The 11619-nt window shown below is 40.7% G+C and overlaps 1 long non-coding RNA gene across 1 annotated transcript; it reads left to right on the top strand.

Moving 5' to 3' along the window:
- Positions 1–3589: 3589 nt before the first annotated feature.
- Positions 3590–11405, top strand: LOC143418471 (uncharacterized). Its single transcript, XR_013098464.1, has 3 exons — positions 3590–3991; positions 4099–5022; positions 11195–11405. It is a non-coding gene; the product is annotated as an uncharacterized LOC143418471 (long non-coding RNA).
- The last annotated feature ends 214 nt before the right edge of the window (positions 11406–11619 follow it).

The following is an 11619-nucleotide window of genomic DNA, read 5'->3' as shown; positions in this document are numbered from 1 at the left end:
CTTACCTGCACATAGTCATATCGCAGTTGCTTTACACGTTCTGTGTTTCTCTCGAAGGGAACTCTGTAAATTTGCTTCATTCTTATTCTGTGGCGCGCAAGTACACGACTTAGTGCAGAAATGCTTGCACTGTGTATATTTTTAAAGATGGTGTCATTATCAATTATGCGCTGCTGTATTTCGCGCATTCTTATTGCATTATTGGCAATCACCATGTTCATTATATGGGTCTCTTGCTCTGGAGTGAACATTCTGCCTCTGCCCCCAACATCTGGATGTCTAGCAATTCTGTAAAGTAACAATTTCAGTATTTTTGCATGTATGGTACTGTTGTGTTTCTCTGGCAGTGCTACAAAGTACTTACCGATTCTCATTTCGAAATGTCCTAATGATGCTTGCCACAGTGTAGTGGCTCAGTTTAGGCTGAACCCGTTGGCCAGCTTCCCTCAGGGTCATCCGATGGTTGATGACATGGTCTACTATTGTAGCTCTGATGTCATCAGTTATTCTGTTTCTTACTCTTCTTACCCTTCCTCTTTCCCCTCCTCGTCCTCTTCTTGCTCCTCCTTGTCCTCTTCCTCTAACTTCCTCTAACCCTCTTGCTTCTTCACCTCCACGTCCTCTCCCTCGGCCTCCTCTGATTCTCACTCTTCTCACTCTTCCTGCTCCTTCCATTGTACTCCACATAGACAGCTTACCTGTGGCCTGTTTATAGTGCTTAGGCTGATTGCAAAGTGGACTAATTATCTAAAACAGTTTTCACATGTGAAAGTGTGCCAAACAGTTGGCAAAATAGTGTTAATGATAGCCATACATGTGTATAATTTTGCTAGGAGTGTGTTGGAAATTTGGTAATTGAGTGTAAGCAGTGAGTTGTGTTTAAAGTTCTGCAAAAAGAGTGTTGAACAGTGAATTGTGCCTACAGTTTTGCAAAGTGTGTTACAAAATGGCAAACTGAGTGCAAAGCAGTGTTTGTGCTTTTAGTTTTGCAAACTCAGTGAGTGGTTTTGCTATAAGTATTAATAGTTTTAGGAATTGTGCTATAAGAATCACAGTTAGGGTTAAAGCCATCAGAAAAAACTGTAATATAATGGCTGGCAGTCAGTCTTTGGTGCACTGGTAAGCTATACAGTTAGTGAAACTGGTTCACTGTGTTGTTATCTTGCTCCTGTCTGTGAAGGTTCTCAGTCATCCAGGTCATCGTAGTCAAAGGAGCTTGCAAAGAAAAGCATCTGGACTTCTTTAAGTTGCTTGAAGACGTTTCACCTCTCATCCGAGAATCTTCTTCAGTTCTAAGGTCAAATGGTGGAGAGTCCCAGATATCAGGACCCCCTGATGATCCTCTAATCGCCTGAGCCAAGGTGTGAAACTGGGTGTCAGGAGATTAGAGGATCATCAGGGGGTCCTTTAGTCCCTCTGTGGGGGGTTACTCCCACCAGGTTTATATCTGGGACTCTCCACCATTTGACTTTAGAACTGAAGAAGCTTCTCGGATGAGAGGTGAAACATCTTCAAGCAACTTAAAGAAGTCCAGACGCTTTTCTTTGCAAGCTCCTTTGACTTATCTTGCTCCTGTTTTTTTTCTGGATACTGACCATTTGTCTCTTCTACACAGATTCCTGGATTCTTTTCTCTGGTGTTGGGTGAGCCTAACCCGAGTTGAGAGGAGTTTCTTGTGTATAACTGGATGTTTAGACTCTTTTTCTCCATGGACCCTTTGATCACTGCTTCCCTCATTTTTCCAGTGTGTTGTTGCTGACTTCACTGGAAATAAAACTGAACTTTGAGATTCCAAGTCCAGCATTTGAGTCCAGCTGGCCTATATTGGCTATGATAAAAACACAATTATAGGCTTAGCTTAGTACAAAGTTAATATGAAGCACAGTCTGGGTGTCCTTTTTTAGGATCATATATGTCAACATTTATAGAACAACTGTTGTTAAGTCATTTGCTGTAGACAGAAAAAAATCAAGCAACAAAATGTCTGAGAATCTATATTTATTACTGATGCTCATCATGGAAATAGAAATACAGAAATCAAAGAGATTCTTCAGGAATGGTGATGCTATTTTTCAAACGTGTACACCCACTTCTTGTTTTTAAAGTCATTAAGATATATGCTGTATAATCATTGAAGTTTGGAGCCATATCTCATTTCTGTATATTTAGTAGAATAATGAGAACTAGTTGGGGTGAGAGATGCAAATATAAATGAAAGTAGAACATATACAATTTGAACTAGATTTAAGGTTAATATTTGGTATGACCATGTGTATTTATTGATCTAGAGCCTGAACTTTTTTAGGCAAGCTTTATTGTAATTTTTTTAAGTTGCTTCTCCAGAACTATTGGATTTCTTCTTTGTACGTTGGCTACCTTTTGTGCTGTTCTCTGTCAAGCATGATCCTACACTGCTTCATTAATGATGAGAATGATAGTGTTCCATTGTTTGGTTTTCTATTCAGCTACAACTTTACTGCAATAATTATATAATTGTACTGCACTGGCAGTATGTTTGGGATGATTATCATGCTAAGAAATTAACCTGTGCCAACCAGCCATTCCCTAGATGGCATTGCATGGTGTATCAAAATCTGATGGCACTTTTCGACATTCATAATATGATTACACTTTACAAGATTCCCAACACTACTATTTAAATGCAGCCTCAAACCAGCTTTATCTGTTTATCTGCCTTAAGAATGGCTTCTTGACATCATCCCTTCCAGGTCCTGGTTCATTCTTTGCTGGATTGTTTTCCCTGTTTCTTAAGGACATGACATGCACATACTTGTCATTTGCTGTAAATAGCAGATGTAGCACATAATGCTGTAGATGTGCCAGCACAGTTTGACAGCAACAGAGCTGTGAGGTAGATGGATATATATAGAAAGAAAATGTTTATATTAGGAGAAAAACAATACTTTTGCCTTAGCAAGACTTGCTTCAAGTAACCACTGCATGTCTGTGTTTGCAGTAGCAAAAGGTATATTTTAAGCTGATGGAGTGATTGATATCAATGAATTCTGAATGTTGTATATTATTGTTTTTATGAATTATTGGCAATTCTGTAAGTTTTGATAAATTTTTCTACATCACACTGCATTTAATCATTAGTTATTATTAATCTCTGGCTTTCTTACACAGTGTGGTTTTGTTCTGTCTTCTTCCCCTCACCCCCAACTGTTGTGGCAGATGGCTGCACCTCCCTGAGCCTTGTTCTGCCAGAGGTTTCTTCCTGTTAAAATAGAGTTTTCCCTTCCCATTCTCGTCAAGTACTTGCTCTTAATGTTTTGTTTGATTAGTGGAGTCTTTTTGTAGGGTTCTAAAAACACCATCTACAAAATCTGTGGACAATAAATGCTGACATTTCTTTTTGGTAAAAAAGAAATGTCAGCATTTACTGAAATGTGTGTGTGGGTGTTTGTGTGTGCCATGTTTCCAGCTTAAAAGAAGACCCATGCTGCTACACAAGCTTAGACACTTGTATTCGGTGGGGAAATTCCACTACGGGCTGCAACAGTAATTGGATGCAGCTTGACAGTCAGGGCGACTTCGCCTCAGTCTCCTGCCCGCTTATAAGCGGTGAAACACGATTCTTGTTTGAAGCGACGGTGAAATATGAAAATATGGCAAAAACATTTAATGAAGCCTGCAGATTATTTAATAATATATAAGAAAATTACGTCAGAACTTCCGAGCGCTTTGGGCGTGGCATGCCCGAAACTGTCATTGGCTGCCCTTTGCATGCCTCTCCCTCTAAAACCCTTCGCTATAGAGCACACTGAAGGTTTGTGTACAGTTAACAATATGTATCAACTGTGTAATGGACCGTCCTCGGCCCTCATCGTAGCCACCTCGGAAATCAAATCACCGGTGTTCTCTAGCAATCCATCTTCAATATCCGTTACGATAACGTCTCTAGATTGTGCATAAAGATGACGAGCCGGTATCAATGGCAGGAGAGAGCTACAGCGTCCCGTGCCGTCAGGTGAGATCATGGCAGGATTAACAAGTTAAAGATCCCTGGAGAAAAATGTTTGGTGGACCCTAGGCAATTTGTTTAGACTACCAATCTCTTTCTCTTTCTGATTACAGCAACCTGGCGTTTTCATTCAGATCCATCGAAAGTTTCAGGTCACATATCTCTGCGACTGTGAAGTGATGAAGGCAACCTCCGGAGCAGCTTGCAGTCAATTTCACAAGAATTTTAAAGTTAACTACAATGTTTTCATACTGAACTGGTTGATCAGAAATGTCAGTTTTCATAAAAGTTGGACATTCCTTTTTTGTTTTGTCCCCTTTTTAAGCTATTCTCTGTCATGCCTGTTTCATCCATCTTGGAGGTTTTGTGTGTGTGTTTCTAAATTTACATATGTATACATAGGCCTATAGATACACACACACACACACACACACACACACACACACACACACACACACACACGCACACACACACGCACACACGCACACACACACACACACACACACACACACACACACACACCAACAGTTTTTTTTTTGGATGAGCCATTGCCGGATGAGCTATGGGATATTTACCTTTTTATTATATTTTTATTTTATTTTTTGCAGTATACCATCAAAAGCGATCTCATGGCGCCCTCATCTGCACACATCACTCGCGAGGCAAACCGGCAGCGCAGGTAGTCGCACAACACATTCCTCGTCATGCATTGTTCTCACGTTTGCCGCGGGTCCGCTTCTGGACTGTAGTCTGGACTGTAGTCGGCTCCAGGAGTGTGACTTGGGCATCTAAAACTACAACCAGAGAGGTCCTCCTTCACTACAAACGCAGACCTTGACTTCCAGTGAGAATGAATGACTGCTACATACGACGGCTGCTTAATTACATAAGAGAAGAGGAAGAGGGACGAGGAGTGGAGAACGGATATAACATAAAGAAATAACATGTCATTCTGTTCTGGTCGAATTTAGCCGTAGAAAAAGCAGTATCACTGGATGGGACAGCCTGGTGGAGGGACAGCGGCCCACAAGAACACGGTATGGAAGAGTGAACCTGTAGGATCGAGAGAAATTAGAAAATGAGAAAAGTGGGGGAAAAAGGAAAGAAAAGATTTAGATAATGAATAGACGTAGCAGAAGAAGGGCTGGGATAAATTAATTCAGAGAGAGGAGGGCACTCGGGAAGGTGTGCTAAATAGAAACAAACACGGTGTAGCTAAGGGATCTCTGGCGCGTAAAATGTGCTTAATCAGAAAAAACTGTAATGTATAACTGGAGTAAACATTCATTTTTGTTTTCCATATCATATTTTTTTCTGATGAATTTGAATAAATATAAACAGACAAGAAATTAAGATAAAAATGGGCAACTGTGTATCCTTGTATCACTGTATTTATTATCGGACCAAACCCTTTATAGGCATAGTCGAAACAAGGTAAGAAACTAAATAATACATTATTATCATTATTCGTACTACTTTAGTTTTAGAAACAGTAGTACTAGTAGCGGTTGTAATACAGTACATGGGGAAAACAAAATCAAAAAGTTAAAATCTAATATATTTACTTTGTATGACATTTGACGACAATAATTAAAGTCTTCTGTAATAGAGTACAGTGTTATTTTAACAAACAGGGAGAATAAACTCTGGGAAGAACTTTGAGTTAATACTACTACTAACTCAGCACATTATTCAGTGTTCTTATTATGCTTATGCCAAACGCATCAGCCTAAGATACCATCACAATTTAACCGGAATAACAGGATATCATTTTATAGTAACATCAGTTTATCTAATGTTACAGATGTTATTTGGATCGACAGTCGTACTTACCAAAACAACGCTTATCGCAGCATAAGAACTAAATAAAAACTTAAATACAAAATATATGATTGTGTTATTATGGCTGTTAGGATCATACTTAAGCGAGTTGAGGAAAATTAACGAATATGTGTAGACGGATTCCAAAACGGTTCTCATGTTTCCTCATTTTTCTGATCTCGTCATTTAGGAACGTGTTGGATGCCCGGAAGCGTAACATGTTGACGATTTCACCTAGCGTAAAATATTACGCCTCGGGAGTGAGAACGTGTTGATTATTATTAGGCTACAGGATATCTAAACTGTTTTACAGTCACTGATCGATATCCAGTCAGAGGTATCAGTATAGATCATAAGTATAAATGGCAGAAAACACTTTAGCATTCGCTTTCTGTGGTACCGGCCACCTGGATGCACACTTGTCACAGTGTGTGAAACCTCTGGTTTGAACAGTGATAATTCACAATAATGTCCCCTCCATTCCGCGATTTCTGCAAGACATCTCTTGCTCTTGCTCTCCTGCACCCTCCAAGAAGTACAGTAGATGTGTTAGAAGCTAGAAATGATAATTAATAAATAAATAAAAAAGAATAATTTATTGGTTCCTTGAAAAAGAAGAATCTACTTCCTGAATTAGTAAAATTTAAAAACAGTTAACAAGAGACAACAAGAGAGTGCGTTTTGGTTCACAGAGGACTTTTATATTATTATATTATACTTTTTTCCCTTCATTTTACTTGTTATGGACTGGGTCTGACATGGTTATTACTACTCTACCTGCACTCAAAGTGCTATATAAAACATGCCACATTCACCCTTACAAACACTTTTTTTCTATTCATAAGTGCTTCTCTATTTAACATTCAGACACGTGGCATCCAGACTGGAGCAGGCAGAGATCAAATCACCAACCTCGCGAGCTACAATCAGCTGCTCGTTAGATCTGTCGGCATTGCATTGTTGCCTTCCTGGTGGCCAGCTGTATGCGGGAAGTGGGTAATTAAATTATAAAGAAGCAATACATCCATTTCAGGGAGAAAAGTAGTGGGGGAAATAAGTTATAATATGCGTATATTATATAAGTTATTGTATTTTTAAGTTATTCTCTCATAACAACCAGCCAGCCAAGCGACACGGAAGTTAGAGTGTCACCTTTGGCTATTTTTGCAAAACTCTACACACAAATAAGAAAACTTTTCACCCAATCAGCAAAACATTGTAGTTTTCTTGTAAAAGCGAATAACCCTTGCTTAACTCTCCACACCTTTGTAAAAATGGTATTTTCGTATCCAACAGTTAACACAAGCCATCACATTACAGTTTTTTCTGATTGCTTAAGCACATTTTTTGTAACTATTGGCTAATTTTGCAAAACTCTTCACACAAATAAGAAAACCTGTCACCCAATAATCAAAACATTGTAGTTCTCTTGCAAAAGCAAACACAGCTAGATTAACTCTTCACACCTTCGTAAAAATGGTGTTTCCGTATCAAACAGTACACACAAGCCATGCATCATTTACTAAGCACACAATGCGCCAACTGCACACTGATGGTATGAATACAAAACACATCTGGCTTTTGCTTTCTCTGTGCACAAGGTAGGCTATGTCAGTTTGAGCTCATACTTCTGTCATAAATCCATAAGCATAGAGGGATCCAAACTTCAAGTACTGGTGTTTATTCAAACACATCAAAACAAACACAAGTGTTTATTTCCAAGTATAGGATTATTTGCAATCGCCATAATGACTATATGGGTTACTTGGTCTGCAGTGAACATGCTTCCTCTGCCCCCAGCATCTGGTCATCTAGCAATTCTGTAAAGTAACAATTTCAGTATTTTTACATCAATGGTATTGGTGTGTTTCTCATTGGCATATGGCAGTGCTACAAATCTTTGTGCGAAGTGACGGTACTAACCGATTCTCATTTCAAGATGTCCTTATGGTACTTGCTACAGTGTAGCGGCTCGAGTTAGGCTGGACCTGTTGGCCAGCTACCCTCAGTGTCATTCCACGGTTGATTACATGGTCCACTATTGTAGCTCTGATGTCATCAGCAATTCTATTTCTTACTCTTCCTACCCTTCCTCTCCCCCCTCCTCATCTTCCTCCCCCCCCTCCTCGTCTTCCTCTTGCTCCTCCTTGTCCTTGTCGTCCTCTTCATCCTATACTTCTTCACCTCCACGTCCTCTTCCTCGGCCTCCTCTACTTCTCACTCTTTCTGCTCCCTCCATTGCACTCCGCACACACAGCTTACCTGTATTATAGTGCTTAGGCTGATTGCAAAGTGAACTAATTATCTAAAAAAGTTTTCATATGTGAAAGTGTGCCAGACAGTTGGCAAATTAGTGTTAATGATAGCCATACATGTGTATACTTTTGCTAGGAGTGTGTTGGAAATTTGGTAATTGAGTGTTGTGCAGTGAATTGTGCCTACAGTTTTGCAAAGTGTGTGTTACAAAATTGCAAACTGAGTGCAAAGCAGTTTTTGTGCTTTTCGTTTTGCAAACTCAGTGAGTGGTTTTGCTATAAGTCTGAATAGTTTTAGAGATTGTGCTACAGGAATCACAGTTAGGGTTTAAGCATTCAGAAAAAACTGTAATAAGCACCCAATGCACTAGCTTGCTACAGTGTAGCGGCTCGAGTTAGGCTGAACCCGTTGGCCAGCTTCCCTCAGGGTCATTCCATGGTTGATTACATGGTCCACTATTGTAGCTGTGATGTCATCAGTAATTATATTTCTTACTCTTCTTACCCTTCCTCCTCCCCCTCCTCGTCCTCCTCTTGCTTCTCCTTGTCCTCTTCCTCTAACTTCACCTCCTTGTCCTTGTCGTCCTCTTCGTCCTACTTCTTCACCTCCACGCCCTCTTCCTCAGCCTCCTCTAATTCTCACTCTTCTTGCTCCCTCTATTGTACTCCACATGGACAGCTTACCTGTAGCTCAGCGGTCCCCAACCTTTTTTGCGCCACGGACCGGTTTATGCCCGACAATATTTTCACAGACCGGCCTTTAAGGTGTCGCGGAAAAATACAACAAAATAAAACTAGTACCGGTAGCGAAAAAAAGAAGATTTATTGATAACACACATGAAAAGACCCAGGAAGACCGAGTTAAAGATAAAAACGATAACAAAATAACGCTGAAAACCGATAAAAACCCTGAAAACCATACATTTCACACCTGAGCCTCAACTCTTGCGGCCCGGTACCAAACGACTCACGGACCGGTACCGGTCCGAGGCCCGGGGTTGGGGACCGCTGCTGTAGCTTATTTATAGTGCTTAGGCTGATTGCAAAGTGAACTACTTATCTAACACAGTTTTCACATGTGACAGTGTGCCAGACAGTTGGCAAAATAGTGTACATACAGTGGGGCAAAAAAGTATTTAGTCAGCCACCGATTGTGCAAGTTCCCCCACCTAAAATGATGACAGAGGTCAGTAATTTGCACCAGAGGTACACTTCAACTGTGAGAGACAGAATGTGAAAAAAAATCCATGAATCCACATGGTAGGATTTGTAAAGAATTTATTCGTAAATCAGGGTGGAAAAGTATTTGGTCAATAACAAAAATACAACTCAATACTTTGTAACATAACCTTTGTTGGCAATAACAGAGGTCAAACGTTTACTATAGGTCTTTACCAGGTTTGCACACACAGTAGCTGGTATTTTGGCCCATTCCTCCATGCAGATCTTCTCGAGAGCAGTGATGTTTTGGGGCTGTCGCCGAGCAACACGGACTTTCAACTCCCGCCACAGATTTTCTATGGGGTTGAAGTCTGGAGACTGGCTAGGCCACTCCAGGACTTTCAAATGCTTCTTACGGAGCCACTCCTTTGTTGCCCGGGCGGTGTGTTTTGGATCATTGTCATGTTGGAAGACCCAGCCTCGTTTCATCTTCAAAGTTCTCACTGATGGAAGGAGGTTTTGGCTCAAAATCTCACGATACATGGCCCCATTCATTCTGTCCTTAACACGGATCAGTCGTCCTGTCCCCTTGGCAGAAAAACAGCCCCATAGCATGATGTTTCCACCCCCATGCTTCACAGTAGGTATGGTGTTCTTGGGATGCAACTCAGTATTCTTCGTCCTCCAAACACGACGAGTTGAGTTTATACCAAAAAGTTCTACTTTGGTTTCATCTGACCACATGACATTCTCCCAATCCTCTGCTGTATCATCCATGTGCTCTCTGGCAAACTTCAGACGGGCCTGGACATGCACTGGCTTCAGCAGCGGAACACGTCTGGCACTGCGGGATTTGATTCCCTGCCGTTGTAGTGTGTTACTGATGGTGACCTTTGTTACTTTGGTCCCAGCTCTCTGCAGGTCATTCACCAGGTCCCCCCGTGTGGTTCTGGGATCTTTGCTCACCGTTCTCATGATCCTTTTGACCCCACGGGATGAGATCTTGCGTGGAGCCCCAGATCGTGGGAGATTATCAGTGGTCTTGTATGTCTTCCATTTTCTGATGATTGCTCCCACAGTTGATTTTTTCACACCAAGCTGCTTGCCTATTGTAGATTCACTCCTCCCAGTCTGGTGCAGGTCTACAATACTTTTCCTGGTGTCCTTCGAAAGCTCTTTGGTCTTGGCCATGGCGGAGTTTGGAGTCTGACTGTTTGAGGCTGTGGACAGGTGTCTTTTATACAGATGATGAGTTCAAACAGGTGCCATTCATACAGGTAACGAGTGGGGGACAGAAAAGCGTCTTACAGAAGACGTTACAGGTCTGTGAGAGCCAGAGATTTTCCATGTTTGAGGTGACCAAATACTTATTTTCCACCCTAATTTACGAATAAATTCTTTACAAATCCTACCATGTGAATTCATGGATTTTTTTTTCACATTCTGTCTCTCACAGTTGAAGTGTACCTCTGGTGCAAATTACTGACCTCTGTCATCATTTTAAGTGGGGGAACTTGCACAATCAGTGGCTGACTAAATACTTTTTTGCCCCACTGTAATAGCCATAAATGTGTATAGTTTTGCTAGGAGCGTGTTGATCATTTGGAAATTGAGTGTAAAGCAGTGAGTTGTGTTTACAGTTCTGCAAAAAGAGTGCTGTGCAGTGGATTGTGGATAGCCACAATTTTGCAAGGTGTGTGTTACAAAATGGCAAACTGAGTGCAAAGCAGTGTTTGTGCTTTTAGTTTTGCAAACTCAGTGAGTGGTTTTGCTATAAGTATTAATAGTTTTAGAAATTGTGCTATAAGAATCACAGTTAGGGTTTAAGCATTCAGAAAAAACTGTAAACGATGAATGGTATTTCTTTTAAAGTCACTACATGATATTTCCTGCTTTTGAAAGCTGTATTGTAGTAGTATTAATTAAAAAGATTAATGCAACTGACACGTGTCCGATGTGTGTTGCCTTAAAGTCTTCTCCAGATGAGCCCCGATCAAGTCCTGACACCGATCAAGTGGAGCTGGATAACTTGTTTTACCAGTGCTTGACTCAACAGCGTCGCCTAATGGAAATTGACATAAACACCGACCTACCAGCCAGGCGACGATGAAGTTTCAGAACCTGCGAATTCAGGTAGCAGAGCATACCTGGAGCTGCAGTTTTGTTTCAGGTCCAATGGACCGTCGGAGAAGAGGAGCTTGCAAATCTCGGAGCTGAAAAAATAATGAATACAGGGAACATGTGAAGTGTCTTGTTTGTATACATATGTGCACATACATTACACTGACTGATTTTTACCCAAAAGATTTTATTTCCTAATTATATATAATTAGGAAATGAAATCACATCATGCATCACACACACACACACTGTAACAGTTGCTATTGTAATGCAGTG

This window comes from Maylandia zebra, linkage group LG4, assembly GCF_041146795.1.
Source record: "Maylandia zebra isolate NMK-2024a linkage group LG4, Mzebra_GT3a, whole genome shotgun sequence".
NCBI classification, from domain to species: domain Eukaryota; kingdom Metazoa; phylum Chordata; class Actinopteri; order Cichliformes; family Cichlidae; genus Maylandia; species Maylandia zebra.
Note: the sequence above shows the minus strand (reverse complement) of the source record. Positions and strands in the feature narration are given on the sequence as shown.